General features: G+C 28.0%; 1 protein-coding gene and 1 long non-coding RNA gene across 5 annotated transcripts in view; both read left to right on the top strand.

Moving 5' to 3' along the window:
- Nucleotides 1–4,323: 4,323 nt before the first annotated feature.
- Nucleotides 4,324–12,406, top strand: part of LOC101236335 (DNA excision repair protein ERCC-1) — a 50,952-nt gene continuing 42,869 nt past the window's right edge. Inside the window, exon 1 of one of the 2 annotated variants that reach the window (XM_065803876.1) lies at nt 4,324–4,452. The gene's annotated coding sequence lies outside the window, so the exon portion shown is untranslated. Of the gene's footprint in view, nt 4,597–12,406 lie in introns of both variants that reach the window. The other variant, XM_065803877.1, reaches the window with a different exon arrangement.
- On the top strand, nt 8,918–10,464 carry LOC136083926 (uncharacterized). Of its 3 annotated transcripts, XR_010640209.1 has the most exons (6): nt 8,918–8,977; nt 9,476–9,499; nt 9,619–9,770; nt 9,913–9,936; nt 10,034–10,075; nt 10,321–10,464. It is a non-coding gene; the product is annotated as an uncharacterized LOC136083926 (long non-coding RNA). The 3 variants fall into 3 exon arrangements; XR_010640208.1 differs by lacking the exon at nt 8,918–8,977 and having other exon boundaries at nt 9,103–9,499; XR_010640207.1 differs by lacking the exon at nt 8,918–8,977 and having other exon boundaries at nt 9,104–9,770.

The following is a 12,406-nucleotide window of genomic DNA, read 5'->3' as shown; positions in this document are numbered from 1 at the left end:
GTTTGAAATTATTTTGTTGATGCATATTAATTGTAATTTTTGTTTAATATTTATTATATTACTAGTTTTGCTTAATGAATATACAGGGTGTGTCAGAAAAAGTTGGTACGGTACTTTAAATGAATATACAGGGTGTGCCAGAAAAAGTTGGTACGGTACTTTTAATGAATATACAGGGTGTGTCAGAAAAAGTTGGTACGGTACTTTTAATGAATATACAGGGTGGGGCAGAAAAAGTTGGTACGGTACTTTTAGAAGTTTTTTTAAATTGCAAAAATGTTAGAAATGTTGTTTTTTGTTCTTTTTTGCTAAATATTAGTGTTACCCACCGTGTTGCATCATATAGGTGTTCATGCAAAGGTAATAATGGTATTGTGTTTAAGAATAATGTTATATTTGAATGTTTTATTGCATTTCAGAATAACATGCCAATAAGCAAACAAGATTTGGTTGCATTGATGCTATTTATCATGAAAAGCACTGCGGTGCAATTCGCATTTATAAATTCTTTGCAAATAAAAATTGGAGTATTCAATCAGTAAATCGTGTATTACAACGTATTCGACAGACAGGTGTTGCCGATAGACGAATTGATAGTGGGAGGCGCCCAACTGTTAATACACCAGAAAGCAGAGGTACTGTAAGCCGTTTGATCTTAGTTCTGTTGGTTCACCTAGGAAACAAGGATGATAACACGGAGAACTGGAATATCACATTCATCTGTTCGTAGAATTGTTAAATCTTTGAATTTAAAGATGTTCAAAAGACAATGTGTTCAGAAGTTGGCTGATACTCAAAAAGAACGATGTATAGTATGTTGGCAAAAATTTATTAGATAGATTTCCTATTCGTCAAGTTCAGAACATTTTTTTCACAAATGAAAAGGTTTTTACTGTGGAAACTTCAAAAAATACTCAAAATAACAGAGTGTATTGTGAAGTAGAAAAAAATATGATGTGCCTTGTGAAAATCTTTGCAATCCACGGAGTCATTTCTCAAAACGTGTTATGGTCAGTCTTGGTGTCACTAAACACTATGAAGGATTAATTCATTTTGTTGAACCAGGTACCAAAATTGATGCTCAATATTACCAAAATGCTATTCTTCACCAATGTTTACTGCCTGACTGCGAGTGAATTTTTGGTTATCACCGCTACACTTTTCAACTAGATTCTGCTCCATCACATCGTGCAAGGAATTGCGAAAGGAACTGATCAATGGCATCACATTGCGAAAGGAATTGATTAATGGCATGCAAGACTGCAAAAATGCATAGAGCAGCAAGGAGGGTGTTTTGAACAATTTTTTACTTGAACATTCTGGATACTGTCATTATTCGTATATTACTCAGTACTCACAATTATGCATCGTACCACTTTTTCTGACACACGCTGTAGTATGAATTATTATTCTTTTACCGATATGTCAGCTATATCATTAGATGATAAAGCCGCAGTCGCAGCGGAGTCTACATCAGTTTACTAAAATTTAGGGTTTATGTTTGGCTGGATACTCTTTTAATCATAAAAAAAGATTTTTCTAGATTTAAAACTATTTAAAAAATATTAATAATGCATCACAATATAGTATACCCCAATGTAAAAGTTCCAGGAGTATTATAAAGAAAACACATGCAGTTGCAAGTTCTGGTATCAAAATGAGTTGTTTCATGTTGATTAGATGTTGTAAAACATCTCAAAGTCTCTATTTTGTACAAGTTCTTATGAACTTTTCCCTGAAATCAACAAAACGTTTTTGTACAAGATTTTCTTTCACATCATAAGGTTATGATTATAGAAATCATTTGCAGAAAGTTTCATTTCAGGATGTGACAATTTCTTGAAGATTTAAAAATGTAAAAAAATAAGTGAACTCTTGTGGCTCTGGAAGCGAAATGGCAAATGTTGTTGTATTTATTTAATGTATGTATTGTCATTAATAGGATAAAAACATTCCCTTTAAAATTTGTTTACCATCTTAAATACTCTGATATTGTTGTATGTTGTCATTAATCTGTCTTAAAATATTCTGCAAAAAAGGATGTTATTAAACATTTTTGTGGTATTTCAGTTTCTTCCTTGTGTCTTTAGTGCTAAAAAATATGTTCTCCTATGAATAACGGATAAATTAAAATTCTGGGCCATATAGATTATAATGTTTGAATAAGTGAGATCATTTGCTCTAAAGCTCGACCAAGGCTATATTAAATGCGCAAAGCCAATTTTTCTTTAACAACAAAAAATACAATAAATTTAAATTTTCTAAAATCATTCCAAAAATCTATGGCGTTATCACCTCTACCAAATTTAGTCTCTACTTTAAATTTAAACCTTGTGAAGGTTTTTTTATGTTGCAATTTTCGGAATTCAAATCTGTCAAACTTATGAAATGTGTTCAACTCATTTAAAATGTATATCAATTACGGTTGAATAAATTAGAAAATTCCGAATTTTTGTGATCAAATGACCTTTAACTGCTTTAGACAAATCGGAAATAATTTCATTTGGAATTTTAAGGCTAAAATGTTTTGGGAGGTTTTTCCGAAAAATAGGGAGAGTTTTGCAAGACTAATATAATGTTAGACTCGTTTCAAAGTTTTTTTTAAAAAACTTGACTGTTCATTTTCTTTTATGATCCTTGTCCAAACACATAAAAGGTTTTACAAAGACAACAGAAACAGATATACATGAATTTTTATTCTGCCTAGTTATTCTATTTAAAAGACCAGAATAAAACCTTTAATTTTCTAATTCTTATCCGATGATCCAATCTGCAATGATCCAGTGACAGTTTCAATTTAATTCAATGTATAACTTGCGGGATTTTATTGAACGAAAAAAGAAAGCCGCGTTTTTTGTTGACATTATTTTAATACGCCATTTGTAAGACGGGCAAAATATTAGTAACATTTGGTAACAACAAACAAACAAACGGACAAAGTATTAGTAACATTTGTAAATCAATTAGTATATTCTGAATTACATGAGCTTACAATTGAAGGATGTTTACAAATAGCTTAATTACTAATGCTGCGTAAACATCTAAATAATGATGGTGTTAATAATAAATAACAACAACTCTAAAAATCAAAACGTAGAGGAGAGGTATGTATATTTCTCTTAAATTTTTATTAATTAATATAACAATAACTTTACCAGGTCAGATGTAAAAAACTTACTGGAGTCAAATAAAAATTTCAAAAGTTATATGGTTTTTATTTTTCTTTCGATATAAAATTCTAATTTTCGTTTTCGAAGTTTTTTTGGGTTTTATAGTAAACTAAGAGGTATATGAACATACTAAAATAATGGTAAGTTAAAAAAACCTAACCTTTACCTAACCTACCTAAATATTATATAGTTAATGTTGTGGAAGCCATTTCAAATTAGGCCAAAAGTGACATCACTTATCGGATTTAAGTTAGGCATCTAGTATATATGAGGAGTAAAGTCCGAGTAATTGATTTTGAGATATTGAAGGAAAACTGACCCACACATATTTTGCGCTCAAAAAAAAATTTATTTGTAAAAGTTACTTCAGTTTAGTGATACAAAAAAAGTATGCGCTTAGAAAAAAAAATACAATTTAATAGGATCATGAAATAAACCTAATTAAATTATTGACAGAGCTTATTTTAATAATGTGAGATAGACATGATTACAAGCAGCATCTTCTCCGAGACAATTGCATATAGTAACTTCTTAATCTTCTGGGTCTTTTTCTATAAAAGATTTGTTAACTATACTTTTTAAAAAATCAAAACGAATATCTTGCTCCCAGTTCACTCCTGTATGCACATTAGAGCAATTCCACTTTTTCCATTAAATATTGGTACAGATGAGGAAAATTCTGTGAACAAAACTAAGAACAACAATGTAATTAGTCGCTTAGTTAAAAATGTAAACTGATTATTTTAGGCGTTATTTTTTATAAGGTATTTTAGGTGTTATTTTCTATTAAAAAAGAAATATTAAAAGCTGAACTAATTATGTTTAAAGCGCGCTGTGCGGAACGATAAAATAATAAACTTTTCATACAGTCAGTCATTCTGGGTAACATTAAATTTGCGGATAACACTGAATTGAAAGGGACGACTGATTAAGTGCGAATTTCATAAATGCAAACTGGCATAAGTGCGAATGGCGTAAGTGCAATCTGGCATAAGTGCGAATTAGCATAGGTGCAAACTGGCATAAGTGCAAAGCAGTTACAAAAACTGGCTTAAGTGCGAATCGGCATAAATGCAAACTGGCATAAGTGCGCCGAATAAATTTGCAAACATTGGCATGAGTGCGAAATGTCAATTTGCACTTAATATTTGCAATTTTATTCGGCGTACTTATGCCGATTCGCACTTGTGCCAGTTCGCACTTGCCAGTTTTGTAACTGCTTCGCACTTATGACAGTTTGCACTTATGAATCTGGTGCTTATCAGCCTCCCAAACTAAAACTGTAAATGTTTTTAACTTTATTTCTTTGTTAATTTCCTTGCCTGTTCTTCAACAAACGATAAACTACCTTTTTTACAGTTTTACCATAGTTAAATAAACTTTTGTATTACATTGTGAATATTACGTATTATATTGTGAATATCTGGTAAGATTTTTCGTATTTTATTGAACTATTTGTCAAATTTTAACATAAACTTAAAATAATATGAACGTACATGTTTTTTGCTACAAAAGGGATATACATGTCCACTCAGCTAAAATATAACCAAAATCAGGGTAACTTTGAAGATTCAATTTTACTCACAAATGTTTTTCTTGCTGTCTGGGTAGCATTGCAATAATACATAATGAATAATAGACATCTTTTTACTGTAGCCACCTAATTAAAATAACTATTGGTAACATTCTTTGATATTTAAATTTTTTAATATTTATAACTATTTTTATAACTGTTTTTATAATTTTGGCGAATATGCTATTAATAAACTAATTTTTATTAATAGGAGCAATTATATTTATATTTTTTTGCATTTAAAAATATCAAGAAAATGTTTGGAAACTCATCCAGGCGCAAGAAAGTATTGTACTAAATCCAATTACTTAATTTCTACTCTTCAAGAGGCAATTAGCGAAAATTAAATTGGAAAAATTGTCGGTTGTTGAGGCTTTTAAATTTTTTGAAGTACCCAAACTACATTATTTTATAAATTAAAAAATAAACACTGTAAACCAGTGGGGCACCATATTGTCTTTAGTATTGATTAGGAATACTGCTTTAAAAGTCACTCATTTTATATAAGTATAAAAGGAATACCAATTGGGGTTAATGACTTCAAGTTTTGTTAAAATCAATCTGGATGATAGCGGAAAAAACAAGACAAAAATTTAAAGATTGTCAACCAGGTTGAAAATGGTGTTAGCTTTATCTTGACAGATATCAGTTGTTGAAAGGAAAAATGTCTTATAATATTTCAAGGAAACGTGTGCATGATTGTCATTTATTTTTCAGTTATTCAAAGCCTAGAAAACGAAATAAATGGAGTAATTTTAGATAACATCTACAACAAGGATATAGTGTGAAATACTGATGTCTAGAAAAAGGAGATCATCAGAACACCCTCTCTTTAAAAATATTTATTTGGTTTGGAAAAATTTTTGCGTAGAGTAGTTAAACTAGCGCAAAGCATACAAAGTTGAAATGACGTGACGTTGAAATGACTGGCTGTGTCTGAAACACCATAAACAAAACAACATAATGTTAGCAATTTAAATAAAAAAAAATTCAATTTTAATTTGCGTAACCTACAATAACACAAGAATGAGTAATAAACTGTGTTCAATAAAAAAAAATAAAGAAAGTAAAAAATTTATCCCTAAGATTAAACTTAAATTAATTATGAAGTCTGTAAATGTTGGAATGACCTAATATGTCAAATTGAGGTGGAATCTCTTACTACAATTAGTTTTTCATCTGTTGATCTAATAAATATAAAAGAATCTGGAAAGGTTTTGCCACTTACTTTTTTCCAAACAACTCTAAATCAATTGAACGTTCTGTAATGTGTATAACCGAAGCATCTAAGCTAGTTTATGATCTCAAAAAAAGGCACAACTTTATTCTTACTAAAAATCAGATTAAAAAAGAAAATCACAGAAATGTTAATAAAACCAATTTTTTCCCAAGCAATTGATAAATTGATTGATAATTAAATTATTCGATTAGTGCCATAAACTCTGTAAAAATTACACTTTTTTACAATGCATTAATCTGAGAGTTAGTCTCTTTTAGTACCTCTATCACCATACTTTATGTTATCAGTACCATATTTTATGGGTGACTTCAAAAAACATTTAAGCTTTTGTATTTATATCAACTCTTTACAATTTTGGTCAATTTTTGCAACATACTTTTTCATATGTGAAGTATATGTTTGCACAGTTATTCCCAATTTTATCAGTTTTTAAATGTTGAAGCCCGAATTAGTTTTACATCTTTTGTAACTATTTTTTATAACAATGTGCTTGGTTTCACATATAAAACCTTCCACACCCATACCAACTTTTGTTTTCAAAAACTTTTGCTAGGTGGAATTGCCCTAATGCACATGCATTAAGCTTTTGATATCTTTTTTTTTATGTCTCTGCTACTGGGAATCCTTTTTGAATCTGAGAGGGACAAGATAAACAATTTTACTTATAATCTGAGGACTATTCAGCAAAAATTTAAAACTAGGTTTCGATTGAATTTTAATATTTTTAGCTGATCTTCTTGTAATAAAAAAGCGTTTATTTTCCTGAATTTTGATTGACTCAGGGCAGGAACAGGAAACAAAAGTTTAATTGTTTTTACTAATACTGGTGCATGTCTGAACAGCCAGAAGCCTGTCATGTAAATTAAAGTGCTGTTTTTATTTCGACCACCACAAGCACCAGAAACTAAGCAAGCAGTGTCTATGCCATCCATGTTTGTTCTGCAAAGCTTGTCAAACACCGCGCTAGAGCAGAAAGAACTATTTTTTTTGAAGTTGTTCTTATTCCAAGTATAGATAGTGAAATTAAATTTGTTTAAACATCCACTTTTTTTCACAATGCAAAAGTTGTATATGTACAGTTATCTACTGTAATTAGCATGCTGTTCTGGAACTTTAGGGATTGGTTTTGCTGATGGTCAAAGCATATAGTTTTCAAACCATCTCTTTGTTCCTTCAGAAGATCATAGAATGCATTTGCTCTTCATTTGTGAACAGCTAAATCAGTAGTCAAACTGTACTTTCTTTCTAAATCATTTTCACACTTTATTTGGTTTCGAATTTTTTCGCAAACAAACATGAATCAGATTTAAGAGACCCAAACCCTAAATTAAAGTTGAATATAAAAAGTTTATTTTCAACTTTAATTTAGGGTTTGACTCTCCTAAGGAAGAATCTCTTTAAATTCTACCTCAGCATTACACTTATCACTGAATTTTTAGGGTTTTTTTATCACCACTTCCGATTTCTTTTCTTGGATTTCCGTTTAGCTTTATTTTGAAGACAAGTTTTACCAACCTGAAAGCATTTTAGAAAAGTGACTTTACAAACATGAAATATTTTTCTGTTTTCTTTTTCCATAAAATAACTAATTTTACAATTAGACTTATTCCTCATTTTTAAGGATCAAAATGCTCTCTTTTTCTAGATCGTTATTTTTTCTGAACTGACATAAATTTTAATACAAATTTGTCTTGGTCACATATTTTTAGCATTATAAAAATGAGCATAGAAAAGGTAGAAGTCTGTGTCTTTTATTACAGAACATTTGAACGCTGTTTTGTGTTCATGTTGGCAATAATATTATGAAGGTGGTTTAGGTCCGTGCCTTAAAATAAAAAGTTAAACTGTATACACAGGTTAAGAAAACGGTTTATTATTTATAATATATTGGATAACAATCCATAAACATACGTATAAATATTAATAATTACAAACAACTAAAATTAAGAAAATAATTACTTAAATTACACACTCTAAAAACAATCCGTTAGAAAAAGCAACGGATTACTTTTTTCCGTTAAATTAACGAAGTAGTTCGTAACCAAAAATCACAAAATTAACGGAGTAAAATAAACTATTAACGGATTCTTCGAAATTTCGTTAATTCAAAGGATTAAATATTCAAATCCGTTGAAAAACAACTGAAGTTTTTGTTAAAAAGGGTTTCTATAAGAAATTATGAAGTGCATTCTCTGTAGATTATTTTTTTAAGTTTTGTTTGTTTGATTTGTATTTGTCAAGTTCTTTATTTATAAATGATAAATTTTTAAAAGGCGATCTTCTTAAACCATATTTAAATTGTAGATAAAGGTTTGTTGCAGTAAGCTTATTTTGCCATTTTTTAAATAGCTTCACATTTCGACTAAATGTGAAGCTATTTTAAAAAAGCACAATTTTAATTGTGTTTATCCATTTTCTTTTTTTACTAAATTTTAGTAAAGAAAGCAAATGGATAAACGCAGTTTAAATTACACTCTGTTATTTGTAATTTCGAAGGTTGTTAAACTTATTTTAAATTTTCTATATTAAGCATTGAATATATTTCTAATTTTTTTATATGATAAACTAAAGGGTTAGTTGAACAATTATTTCTATAATTAAGACTACATGACTTGTATATATCCTTGTGTAATTCTCTATTTTAAACGTGACATGTAGTACTTTACGGTATAAATTTAAATCAGTTATAAAATTAAAAATGTTAACATTTCTTTTGATGCCATCAAAAGACCCATCAATGATGGGTATCATTATTTAGGTTAGTTGCAGCTATGTTTACATAGAGCTAGTTTATATGATTTTATAATTTGCAATTTTAGACATGTGGTATGCAAAATTACACTGTAAGTTTCATCAGTTGTAAAATGTTTACTTGCATTTTTTTTATGGTTGTTTATTTAGGCTAGTTATAGCAAAGTTTATAAAGGGATTGTTTTAATTTTTTTATTTTTGTATGGAACTTGCTACTTTATACATGGTTCATTCAGGCATGAGGTATAATTATTTAAACTAGTTGCAGCTAAGTTTACATTTAATTTGTTTATATGCTTTTATGATTGACTATTTTAAGCATGCGACATGCAATATCACACTGTAAGTTTCATCAGTTGTAAAATGTTTACTTGCATTTATTTTACGAGTATTTATTTAGGCTAGTTACAGCAAAGTTTATATGAGCCCCTGAGATGCATAGTGGTATAAGTCACTCATATCTAGTTTTGAAAAGTCTGACTAATATCACTATGGCTGTGAACAAAAACAACTGTTTAGTGAGGAGCATAACAAAAAACAGTTCCAGCATCATTATCAATATCATTAGAGATATACCACTTTGCCATGTAATAGAATAAACAAAATGCTAGCAATTAATGGAAATAACTCAAAATATTGAAAAAAGTGACTTATACCACCATGCATCTCATGGGCTCATATATGGGTTGTTATAATTTATATATTTAAGTTTGTATATGCTTTTATAATTTGCTATTTTAGTCACAGGTCATGCTGTATCACACGGTAAGTTTAAATTAGTTGTAAATCTATTTTTATTTTTTTTTACTTGCAATTTTTTTATGTCAGTTGCAACTAAGTTTATATATTGCTTGTTTATATTTGTATTAAACTTGCTACTTTAGACATGGTTCATTCAGGCACGAGGATCAAATTTAAATATTTACTTGCATTTATTTTAATGGGTATATTTGTTTAAACTAGTTGCAGCTAAGTTTAGATATAATTTGTTTATATGCTTTTATAATTTTAGGCACGTGACATGCAATATCACACTGTAAGTTTGATCAGTTGTAAAATGTTTACTTGCATTTTTTTCTATGGGTGTTTATTTAGGTTAGTTACAGCAAAGATTATATATGGATTATTATTATTTATATATTTAAGTTTTTATATGCTTTTATAATTTGCTATTTTAGATACGTGTCATGCTCTATCACACAGTAAGTTTAAATTAGTTGAAAAACTATTTTTTTTTATTGCAATTTTTTTATGTTAGTTACAAATAAGTTTATATATTGCTTGTTTATATTTGTATAGAACTTGCTACTTACTACTAGACATGTGGTATTCAGGCATGAGGTATCAAGTTTAAATTCTAATATTAATACTTTTAACGTGTTTATTATTATTAAATAAAATTTAGTTTAATACATTGAAATGTAGAACTAATAAAATTTTTATTTTGCAATTTAGATAATTTTTATTTGCAATTTAGAAATAAAAAGTTAGCAACAAATGTTTCTTTCAGGGTTATTAGTAAAAATTTACCAATTTGTGTTATGGTATATCATTTATATTCAATATTTTCTTTATTGTATTTTAAGGTTTGTTTATCTTTAAATAACCGACAACAGGTTGCTGGAATTGAAATGTGCACACACATGAATTTACAACAGTAATAAAAATTGAAATCTAGAATAGTAACAATTGTATACATGTCTGTGTTTTTTATATAAATGTTTTTTGACCTTGAAAATGATAACTGTATTATTAAAATATATATTAAGAAACTTTTTATAATTTTAAATTTTTTAATTTTTGTTGTAATAGAAAGTTTCTGTATTGAATTATATTGTTATAAATATTTAATTAGTTTTCAATTAAAAAGTTAAAACGTTTTTAAAGCTTGCTAAAACATCTCTCCCGATCAAGTTAGTTAGTATAAGTAGTACTGCTTGTATCAGATGTTGAATATCATAATAAAATAATCTATATACTAAAAATAAGGACTATTTTTTAATGAAATCTCAATTTTATCTGGCTTAATTCCTTTCTTATTCTAATGAAGGGAATAATAAACTATTCAATTCAATGACGTAGTAAATTCTTTATTTTACCAGAACAGCAAAAGCCGCCCAGCGTAATAATTCCTTTATTTTAACGAATTGTTTGTTGCACGAACGGAATAAATCCGTAATTTCAACGGATTTATATCGACGAATTTCAATCCGTTAAAATTTTAATCCGTTAACATAACGGAAAACCCGTTGGTGCAATAGCGACAGATGCAGTTCGTTGTATATAACGGATTTTTTCTTAGAGTGCAAGGAAATAATTCTTAAAAATTAAAAGATTTCAAAATATGCATCCACAGGGTACCATGATGTGTACGCTACCACCCCATATGTGGCGTTCTTGGGTCAGCTAGCTTAGCATTATCAGGATCCAGGATTATTTATAATATTGATAAAATTGAGATTTCATTAAAAAATAGTCCTTATTTTTAGTATATAGATTATTTTATTATGATATTCAACATCTGATACAAGCAGTACTACTTATACTAACTAACTTGATCGGGAGAGATGTTTTAGCAAGCTTTAAAAACGTTTTAACTTTTTAATTGAAAACTAATTAAATATTTATAACAATATAATTCAATACAGAAACTTTCTATTACAACAAAAATTAAAAAATTTAAAATTATAAAAAGTTTCTTAATATATATTTTAATAATACAGTTATCATTTTCAAGGTCAAAAAACATTTATATAAAAAACACAGACATGTATACAATTGTTACTATTCTAGATTTCAATTTTTATTACTGTTGTAAATTCATGTGTGTGCACATTTCAATTCCAGCAACCTGTTGTCGGTTATTTAAAGATAAACAAACCTTAAAATACAATAAAGAAAATATTGAATATAAATGATATACCATAACACAAATTGGTAAATTTTTACTAATAACCCTGAAAGAAACATTTGTTGCTAACTTTTTATTTCTAAATTGCAAATAAAAATTATCTAAATTGCAAAATAAAAATTTTATTAGTTCTACATTTCAATGTATTAAACTAAATTTTATTTAATAATAATAAACACGTTAAAAGTATTAATATTAGAATTTAAACTTGATACCTCATGCCTGAATACCACATGTCTAGTAGTAAGAAGCAAGTTCTATACAAATATAAACAAGCAATATATAAACTTATTTGTAACTAACATAAAAAAATTGCAATAAAAAAAAATAGTTTTTCAACTAATTTAAACTTACTGTGTGATAGAGCATGACACGTATCTAAAATAGCAAATTATAAAAGCATATAAAAACTTAAATATATAAATAATAATAATCCATATATAATCTTTGCTGTAACTAACCTAAATAAACACCCATAGAAAAAAATGCAAGTAAACATTTTACAACTGATCAAACTTACAGTGTGATATTGCATGTCACGTGCCTAAAATTATAAAAGCATATAAACAAATTATATCTAAACTTAGCTGCAACTAGTTTAAACAAATATACCCATTAAAATAAATGCAAGTAAATATTTAAATTTGATCCTCGTGCCTGAATGAACCATGTCTAAAGTAGCAAGTTTAATACAAATATAAACAAGCAATATATAAACTTAGTTGCAACTGACATAAAAAAATTGCAAGTAAAAAAAAATA

This window comes from Hydra vulgaris, chromosome 08 (assembly GCF_038396675.1).
Source record: "Hydra vulgaris chromosome 08, alternate assembly HydraT2T_AEP".
NCBI lineage: Eukaryota > Metazoa > Cnidaria > Hydrozoa > Anthoathecata > Hydridae > Hydra > Hydra vulgaris.
The sequence above is the reverse complement of the archived record's forward strand: the minus strand, read 5'-3'. Positions and strand labels throughout refer to the sequence as shown.